The following is a 10,617-nucleotide window of genomic DNA, read 5'->3' on the forward strand; positions in this document are numbered from 1 at the left end:
GCCCAAGAAAATCTAAGGATGTCCTCCCCCCAAACTCATACAGGAAGAGATGCCAAATGTCCAATGTGATCTCCCTCCACTTGGCATCCTTATCACCACTATTCCCCATCCCCCGGTTCAGGATGACTTGTGATGCTAACTCACCATGAGTTCTTCCTCAAAGGAATGTGGAAAATTTCCATCTTCCCAGGAAATTGTGCAAAGTTTCCTTTTAGGTGAACAGCTTGCCGGGCACCACATACACAGCACAGGTAAACTGGAATCAGCTCACCTGGCCTTGTCCTCCTGCCGGGAGGGCTGGCATGCTCCAAAAAAAGATGGAGGCTCCGTCCAAGTTCAGTGCTTGGCAGGGGGCTGCTTTGATCTTCCCTGTCCACCCCAGACATAAGCATCTGGGTGCAAATACTGTTTGAGTCCATACAGCTCAGCTGTATCTCATTACCAATAGTCAGAATGTAAATGACACAGTTTAGGGAACTATTAACTTAAGCCTCTGTGTATTAAATTCCAGATAAGTTCCAGTCATCACAGCGGGGCGTGTCTTATTAACCAGCAGTTAATAATACCTTCTTATCAGGGTCATATTTCTCAACTAGAGGTGGGCTTAGACATCACCTATAGTGCTTTGTAAATTATACAGATCCTTAAGACAAGACTCCCCATCAAAACTTCTGTGGCAGTGACTGGCCAGTGTCTGACGGTGATAGTGAATGCCACCTGGACGGGCTTCTCCCTCATTAATCAGAGATTCCCTCTTTGTCGACTGTACATACACATTCCATTAGACTGCAGCAGCTGCAGTTAGAAATTCTCTGCTTCTGCAGAACCAAAGAGTCTCCGTTTGACTATTTCATTTCCACTGCGATATGGGTGACTCCCTCTTTTATGAGGCACGGAATTTTTTCCATTTTCAAAACTATGAGCACAGTGTAGAGCCAATGGGAAAGAAGCCAGGCTTAGAGGAGACAAGAGTCCTGACCATCAGGTGATTTGGTTTGATGTTCTGGCTTACAAGCTGGTGCTGGGTAGATAGAAATGCATATGTTGAAAATGCTTGCAGGGGCTTGAAAAACAGCTTTTTCTTAAGGATTTTGAATACTGGTTTGGCAGTGCTACTGATACTATTTATCTGCACTTGCCACGAAGTCACGTTTTCCTAAACAGAGATGCAGTTTGGTCCAGTCATAGAATTATTGTAGATTCTAAATTAGCGTCATCCGAGTTAATGAGTTTCACTGTAATATGCCAAGTGCAAAAGCGGGGACTGGGGAGGGGTAGAATGAATCATGTGATTCTCCTTGGAGATAAAGAATGGGAAAGCTATGAATTGTTTATAGGAATCTGGAGGTGGGAAGCCTGAGTTGCATTGGTCACATGCAGCTGCCTTTAAAATATGAATACAGAAATTCTGATAGAGAGAAGCTTAAGGTCATTTTGTCCACACCCTTTATTTTACTGGTGAAAAAAATGCAATTAAGTAGGTAAAATGATTTATCCTAAGTCACACAATAAAGCTAGTAAGGGGCCTAAACAGATGTTATTTAAATAAGACATTTGGGTTTAAACTGGCTTTCAAAAACACCTCTGTGAAGACTGATTTTAGCACCTTCAACACAGCATTCCTTTGTCCCAACACTGTTTCCATCCTGCCAATTGAGAGACTCCATAGAAATTATAGAAAAGATTAAAAAATGAAAGTAGTCACCCTTGTAAACAACATTAGATACTCTCAGCCTCAAATCTTTGAAGGGCCCCTGAACAATCAAATATGGTCCGGATGTATACACACTGCTGCTGCTGCTGCTGCTAAGTCACTTCAGTCGTGTTCGACTCTGTGCGATCCCAAGGACTGCAGCCTACCAGGCTCCTCCATCCATGGGATTTTCCAGGCAAGAGTACTGGAGTGGGGTGCCATTGCCTTCTCCGATATACACATTACTATGTATAAAATAGGAAACCTTTTGTACAGCACAGGGAACTACTCAGTGTTCTGTCATGACCTACATGGGAAGGAAATCCAAAAGAAGAGAGAATGCATGTGTACCTATGGCTGATTCACTTGTCTGTAAAGCAGAAACTAATCTAGCATTGTAAAGTAACTATACTCCAGCAGAAACTAATCTAGCATTGTAAAGTAACTATACTCCAGCAGAAACTAACGTAGCATTGTAAAGTAACTATACTCCAATACAAGTTACAAAGCAGAGGCAAAAGCAAAGCCGGTCAGGAAGCCAGCAAGGCAAGCCCGGGATAGCAGAAGAGATGGCTCAGAGCACCAGGGGTGAGAGAGGGCCAACCCAGAAAGGTGGGAGAGTGCCGAGGCTGCTTTTTGTCCAGAGGTGAGAGAAGATGGGGGCGGGGAGGAGGGTAGCTCACAGCCCTGATTGGCTGGGTTGATTCAGGGAGAGCAACCGGAGGGTTGACCCCATACAAACACTCTCTCCTTTCCCCAAGCAGCAAAAATTGTGTTTTCCTCCAGTGGGAAGAATGATCACAGGCAGGTGGACTGGAAAGGACAGCAGAGCCCTGGGAGAATTGGGGACACGCACACCTAGATGACCAAACTGCCCTGGGAGCTGGGCCAGCATGCCTAACTCCACCGAGCACAGTGCAGACTGCAGGAAGGCTTCCCTGCCCCCACCCCCTCCTGAGCCAGCAGCAGATCAACTAACTGGGAGTCTCAGCGAATAAGATGAGAATCAGCAAACATTTGGGGAGAGTCCTGCAATTTCAGCAAAAGATAAAAAACATTAAAATAAAAAAAGTAGAATTTAATCCCAAAGTGACAAATGCTGCCACGCTGTGACTCTGGATATAAAGTGACTGGCATGCATACACTATTGATAGTATATATAAAATAGCTAACTAATGAGAACACACTCTTCAGCACAGGAAACTCTACTCAATGCTCTGTGGTGACCTGAATGGGAAGGAAGTCCAAAAGAGAGGGATACATGTATATGCTGGAGTAGGAAATGGCAACCCACTTCAGTATTCTTGTCTGGGAAATCCCATGGACTGAGGATCCTGGAGGGCTACAGTCCATGGGATCACAAAAGAGCGACCGACACACAACCGAGTGACTGAGCAGATATGTGTATGTATGGCTGATTCATTTTGCTACATGGCAGAAACTACAATAGATAAAGGAGAAAGGGATAGGATAAAGGAAATATTCAAAGATATGAAGGATAAATCCAGAGATTCAAAAATCCTTCTAATAGTTTTAGAAGGAGAGAATAGAGAGAATATAGGTGGGGGGAATACAAGATTTGAAAAAGAAAAAAAAAAAAGCTAAGAATTTTCTACAACTGTAGAAAGACATTCATCTTCAGATTGACAGGGTCTACTGTTTATTGAGTAGGATGGATTTATAAAAACACAGATAGCACTTGGACAAATAATAGTGAAATTTCAAAACTTCATGGATAAGTAAGGAAAATTCTAGAAACCTCCAGGAAATAAAGATAGAACAGTTATGCAAGAATGAGAATCAAATTTACTTTAACAACACTGGATGAAAAGAAAATGAAGGGAAATCTTTAAGGTGCCAAAGGAGAGGAAGAAAGTCTTTTCATTCTAGAATGGTCTATTCAGTAGATTATCATTCTACAGGGAGAATAAAATATAGGCATTTTTCTAAGGGCTCAGATAAACTTACAACCCATAGACACTCCTGAAACAATAGCTTTAGGATCTATTCCAGCAGGAATAAAGAAAAGTCTAGTAGAAAAAAATCAGTTATGAATGGAGACAACATTCATGCCTTACTTGTGTAATTTTTTAAGGTATTTAAAAAAAATTATTTTGAATTACATGGTAACGACAACCCTATATGTGAGACAGCAAAAGAGACACAGATGTATAGAACAGTCTTTTGGACTCTGTGGGAGAGGGAGAGGGGGATGATTTGGGAGAATGGCATTAAAACATGTGTAATATCATATAAGAAATGAATCGCCAGTCCAGGTTTGATGCAGGATACAGGAAGCTTGGAGCTGGTGCACTGGGATGACCAAGAGGGATGGTATGGGGAGGGAGGTGTGAGGGGGGTTCAGGATGGGGAACATGTGTACACCCGTGGCAGATGCATGTTGATGTATGGCAAAACCAATACAATATTGTAAAGTAAATAATAATAATAATAATAGAGTTTTAATTAAACTGAAAATGCTAAGTACATTATCATGGAAAAGGAAACAACCATATAGTCAATGTTTAAAGTCTAGGCAGTATATTTACAACACACAGTCATTTCAGAAAATATCTAAACTGATTTTAAGACTTTCAGTTCCCAAGGAACTCAGACAAAGATGGTACATTGACCATAGGAAGCTATCACCGATTTCTTATGAAATCCCCCAAAATGACGCTAAGGGAATTAAAAAAGACACAATTCCAAAGAACAGGGTGAGTTTGAGAGGGGAAATCAGCTTAAAAACTACTTTTCTTATTGGAAAAAAGGAAATGGGGGAGTGGTAAGTGATGTAACCCAGAGAAGAGACTGCTGCTGCTGCTGCTAAGCCACTTCAGTTGTGTCCGACTCTGTGCAACCTCATAGATGGCAGCCCACCAGGCTTCCCTGTCCCTGGGATTCTCCAGGCAAGAACACTGGAGCAGGTTGCCATTTCCTTCTCCAATGCAGGAAAGTGAAAAGTGAAAGTGAAGTCGCTCAGTCATGCCCAATTCTTAGCAACCCCATGGACTGCAGCCTACCAGGCTCCTCTGCCCATGGGATTTTCCAGGCAAGAGTACTGGAGTGGGATGCCATTGCCTTCTCCGCTACTCTCTTTTAAATATTTATTTTTATTTGTTTAATTTGGCTGCACCAGGTCTTGGTTGTAGCATGTGGGATCTTTTAGATCTTCGATCTTTGTTGCAGCATGTGGGATCTTTCATTGTGGCATGTGATATCTAGTTCCCCCTGCATTGGGAGCCCGGAGTCTTAGCCACTGGACCACCAGGGAAGTACCAAAACTGCTCTGTTAAGATGGGTGCTAAGGTGAGAGCCAGTTTACCCAACAAAACCTGGAAAGTCTGACACTCAGAGACGTAAGAGAGGATGAGGAGGGCTGAAAAGATTGAAATGGGGGAAGACTCAGACTGCAGACAAGACATTCCTCCCCACCCTCTTTCCTGTTACTGAGTCCAAATTTGCTCTGCTTTTCACAAGATAAGTCAATGAATCTGAGAGAGTCAATTCCTAGGCAGACTGATAAGAAGTCCAGGATCCCCAAGGAGGAGAAAGGGGTCTGGGGCTCTTGAAGTGGAGATAGGGGTCTGGAATTCTAAGGAGGAGGAAAGGGCAAACTTTTTTTTGTGTACACTCCTTAGTCAATTACACAACTCAGTTTAAACTCTGTACTAGGGATTATACAACAGCAGTGTATCCTGCTTGAGGACAGTTGCTCCTTCCTGAAAACCTTCTGACTAATCCTGATATCTTAGAATGTATATTATGGGAGTGGGTCTGGTAAGATCTTTCTATTGTTAAATTCTAATCTTGTTATCCTAAAATGTAAATTGTGGGAGTGGGTCTGGTAAAATTTTCACAAACTTGAGACATTCTTTTGATTCATTGTAATAACTAATTGGAGAGTATAGAACTCCATTGCTAACACTAGCAAGGGGGTACTCTTTCTGCCCCCTTATGATGTCTATCTATGTCAGAAGCTTTCTCTATCCCTTTTATACTTTAATAAAACTCTATTATACAAAAGCTCTGAGCAATCAAGCCTCATCTCTGGCCCTGGATTGAATTCTTCTCCAGAGGCCAAGAATCCCAGCATCTTCTATGGTTCAGCTACAACCTTTCAAATCCAAGGTAAGTCAATGAATCTGAGATGAGGTGTTGGGATCAGGAAGGTGTAAGGTGAGTGCAGAGAAAAAGAGAGAGAGCCAGGCAGTCAGGCAAGAAAAGGAAATTTATTAGAGGGAAATGAGAGAGTGACTGGCCCTTAAGGAGAACCAGCATCCTCCCTTTCTGATGGGGTCTTTCTTATATCCCGCCGGGAGAAATATCAATAATCTCAGATATGCAGATGACACCACCCTTATGGCAGAAAGTGAGGAAGAACTAAAGAGCCTCTTGATGAAAGTGAAAGAGAGTGAAAAAGTTGGCTTAAAGCTCAACATTCGGAAAACTAAGATCATGGCATCCAGTCCCATCACTTCATGGCAAATAGATGTGGAAACAATGGAAACAGTGAGACACTTTATTGTGGGGGGCTCCAAAATCACTGCAGATGGTGACTGCAGCCATGAAATTAAAAGACGCTTACTCTTTGGAAGGAAAGTTATGACCAATCTAGACAGCATATTAAAAAGCAGAGACATTACTTTGTCAACAAAGGTCCATGTAGTCAAGGCTATGGTTTTTCCAGGAGTCATGTATGGATGTGAGAGTTGGGCTATAAAGAAAGCTGAGCACTGAAGAATTGATGCTTTTGAACTGTGATGTTGGAGAAGACTCTTGAGAGTCCCTTGGACTGCAAGGAGATACAGCCAGTCCATCCTAAAGGAGATCAGTCCTGGGTGTTCATTGGAAGGACTGATGCTGAAGCTGAAACTCCAATACTTTGGCCACCTGATGAGAAGAGCTGACTCATTAGAAAAGACCCTGATGCTGGGGAAGATTGAGAGCAGGAAGAGAAGGGGATGACAGAGGATGAGATGGTTGGATGGCATCACTGACTCAATGGACATGGGTTTGGGTAGACTCCGGGAGTTGGGGATGAACAGGGAGGCCTGGTGTGCTGTGGTTCATGGGGTCGCAAATAGTCGGACACAACTGAGCGACTGAACTGAATTGAATGAAAAATTCTCTGAAGGTGTTAGAGAAAGCACCTGATTGAAACTGTCCACCCTGGCCTGACACCATAGTAACCATTTACACGAGTTGTTTTATGACAGGAGGTACTGGTAAAGAACACGGAACTAATGAGCCTCCACCAACTGAAAGAGTTCAGGAAAGGTCAAAATGAGACATCACGTGTCCAACCGCTTCCCAGAATCCTTCTCTGTCATTCATCTTCGCTGAACAAGGCGTGCACCACCAGGAAGGACTCTTGAGTAAGAATGATTGGCTTAAGACAACCCAGAAACTAATCCCATCACCATAAAACCCGAAACTGCAAGCCGTGTGACAGAGCTGTTCTCCTGGTTTCCCTTACGCTGTTGTTCTTCGCCCGAGTGTTCTTTCCCAATAAAATCTCTTGCTTTGTCAGCACATGTGTCTCCTTGGACAATTCATTTCCGAGTGTTAGACAAGAGCCCAGTTTCGGGCCCTGGAAGGGGTCCTCCTTCCTGCAACAAAAGGATGTTTAAATTTTAGCCTGTAGCTGAGTCCTGTGGTCATGTAGGTCATGTAGCCAGAGGTCTGGAATCTGGTGGTGTTGTAGCCTTGAGAAGGTAGGCGCCAGTAAGAAAAGAGAATGTTATTTGGGCAATATGGTCAGTCTCAAGGGTCACTGTGATTTTACTGTTTGTTTGCGAGGTCAACATAACGAGCCATTTTAACAATGAGCCCCCATGTAGGCTCTAACAGAAGGGACTTTATTTGGGAGCCTGCTGCCCGAGAAGACGCAGACAAGGACCTCAAAACAACTATCTTGTCAGGGTTTGGTTGCCAGGTTCTTTTATGCATTAGAGATGGGATGCGGGGAGGCGAGGAAACAAAGTAAAAACACTATTCAATCCTTGCAAATGTCCCCTAGAATGGGAAGCCTCAGGCAGGGGGAGGTGTTAGTCTCACTTCTTTACAGTCCTTCACAGGTGGGCAGCTCAGATTATCTCCCTGAGACAGGCCATTATGTATGTTTGTAAGAACAAAAAAGGGTTAACACAGGCAGCCAGGTCACCCCCTAGGACAACACAGGGAACAATCACTGGAGAAACTTGAGACTTGAGACTCCTAGAAGGCTGCTCAAGGAACATCCTTCCACTCATTATCCGTGGAGTCTGATGTGAATTCCTACACCCATCCTGGTGTGGACATTCATCCTCATTGGCACTGCAGGACAGGCTTAGATTCCCAGACTCTCAAAGGTGAGTCTCCTTCACTGCACGACACAGGGTAAGGCCAGCTATTACACGTACTTCTGACCTGAGGGCAGTGTGTCTACCTCTGTTCACAGGTGGAACATCCTCTCTGAGCTCCTGGTTCTTTGCTGGGAACTCACATACAGACTCCAGCTGGGCTGGGGCCCTCAAAAGAGACCATGCCCTTGAGGGTACCAGTAGATTGCAAGGCTGGGTCCTCGGACTTTTTTCTGTAAGGGGTTAAGTGGTAAACATTTTAGGCTTTTTGGACCAGGAAACAAAATTAAGGACAGCCTGCTGCTGCTGCTGCTAAATCACTTCAGTCGTGTCTGACTCTGTGCGATCCCATAGACGGCAGCCCACCAGGCTCTGCCGTCCCTGGGATTCTCCAGGCAAGAACACTGGAGTGGGTTGCCATTTCCTTCTCCAATGCATGAAAGTGAAAAGTGAAAGGGAAGTCACTCAGTCGTGTCCGACTCTTCACGACCACAAAGACTGCAGCCTACCAGGCTCCTCCGTCCATGGGATTTTCCAGGCAAGAACACTAGAGTGGGGTGCCATCGCCTTCTCCAAAGGATAGCCTGGAGGTACTTATATAGCCATTTAAGTTGTATATTGCTCATTATTAGAGAAATGCAAACTAAACCTACAATGAGATACCTCACACTGGTCAGAATGGCCACTATCAAAAAATCTACAAACAATAAGTGCTGAAGAGGGTGTGAGAAATGGAAACCCTCTTGCACAGTTGGTGGGAATGTAAATGGATACAACCTCTGTGGAGAACAGCATGGAGATTCCTTAAACAACTAGGAGTAAAGCTACTACATCACCCAGCAATCCCTGCTAGGCATATGCTCTGAGAAAATCATAATTGAAAAACACATATGCACCTCAATGTTCATTGCAAAACTATTTACAATAGGTAGGACGTGGAAGCAACCTAAATGTCCATCCACAGATGAATGGATAAAGAAGTTGTTGTTCATATACACAATGGGATATTTGTGGCTGTTGTTCAGTCATTCAGTCATGTCCGACTCTGTAAGCCCATGGACTGCAGCATGCCAGCCTTCCCTGTCCTTCACAATCTCCTGGAGTTTGCTCCAACTCAGGTCCCATTGATTCTGTGATGCCATGCAAACATCTCATCCTCTGCTGTCCCCTTCTTCTCCTGCCCGCAATCTTTCCTTTACCAATCAGGGCCTTTACCAATGAGTCATCATAAAAAAAAAAAAAAATGCATTTGACACTGTTCTAATGAGGTGGATGAACCTGGAGTCTGTTATACAGAGCGAAGTAAATCAGACAGAGAAAGACAAGTATCATATATTAATGCATACCTATGGAATCTAGAATGATAGTACTGATGAACCTATTTGCAGGGCAGCAATGGAGATGCAGACATGTGGAGAACAGAATTGTGGACACAGTGGGGGAAGGAGAGGGTGGGACAAGTTGAGAGAGTAGGATGGACATATATACATCACCATATGTAAAATAGATAGCAAATGGGAATTTCCTGTTTGACACAGGGAGCTCAAACCTGTGCTCTGTGACAACCTAGAGGTGTGGGATGAGGTGGAAGATAGGGATATTCAAGAGGGAGGGGACATACGTATAACTACGGCTGACTTATGCTGATATATTGCACAGTATTGTAAAACAATTATCCTCAATTAAAAATAAATAAATGTAAAAAATGTAAAATTTCTTACCTCCCAAACTGTACAGGAGCTGGCAGTGGGTTGAATTTGCCCCCCTGGGCCATGGTTTGCCATCCTCTGCTCTAAGGCATATATATTTAAGCCAGACTCCTTGGCAGACAACTTGCCTTACTCCAGCACATCATTTCAGCTCTCAGGTTCTTTTTCATTTCCAGTTGCTGGTGTTGCTTTTCCTTTTTGATCTTGAACTTGGCTTTATATTTCAAGAAAATTTTATTGTTATATTTTATGCAATATTTGTATGTCTTTGGAGCAAGAGGTGGGTCTTTCCACCTAAGCTTATTTTGCCATTCAGACAGAAGTCCAGGAACCATTTCCATAAGGAGAGCAAGGTGATGAAAGTTTTTAAAGAATGTTTTTGAACACGTAAGCATGAAATGGAACTAAACAATGTTCATGCTGCTCTCCAATGGGCTAGCTACTCCCTTACCCCACCCATCTATCCCGTGGGTAAGTCATTGCTTCTTAGCATCTGGAATAACTGAACGACGAAGAGAGAAGAGGTGAAGTTCAGGTCAGAGTGGTCTCCAAACAACCTGGCCTACTCCGTGGGTTTGGTTATGTAGATCAAAGCAGAGAGTAGACAGAAAAGCGCTTTCAAAACAGAAAGTCCTTGATGCAGGGAGGTCATTTCACTATCAAAGTCAGTTCTGATACTTGAAAGGAGTTTTGGTAAAAATATTCAGTTGAATTTTTTTGCTCTACAAGTTTAAGTAAAGAAAGAGTCTCTATCCCAACTAAAATGTGTTTTATTCATTTTCCATGACGGATATTGTCAAATCTGGTTGTATTAACAGGTAAACTATGCATTTGTCAAAACCAATAACTTGGGACTTGCCTGGTGGTTCAG

The sequence above is a fragment of the Bos indicus genome, chromosome 21 (assembly GCF_029378745.1).
Source record: "Bos indicus isolate NIAB-ARS_2022 breed Sahiwal x Tharparkar chromosome 21, NIAB-ARS_B.indTharparkar_mat_pri_1.0, whole genome shotgun sequence".
NCBI lineage: Eukaryota > Metazoa > Chordata > Mammalia > Artiodactyla > Bovidae > Bos > Bos indicus.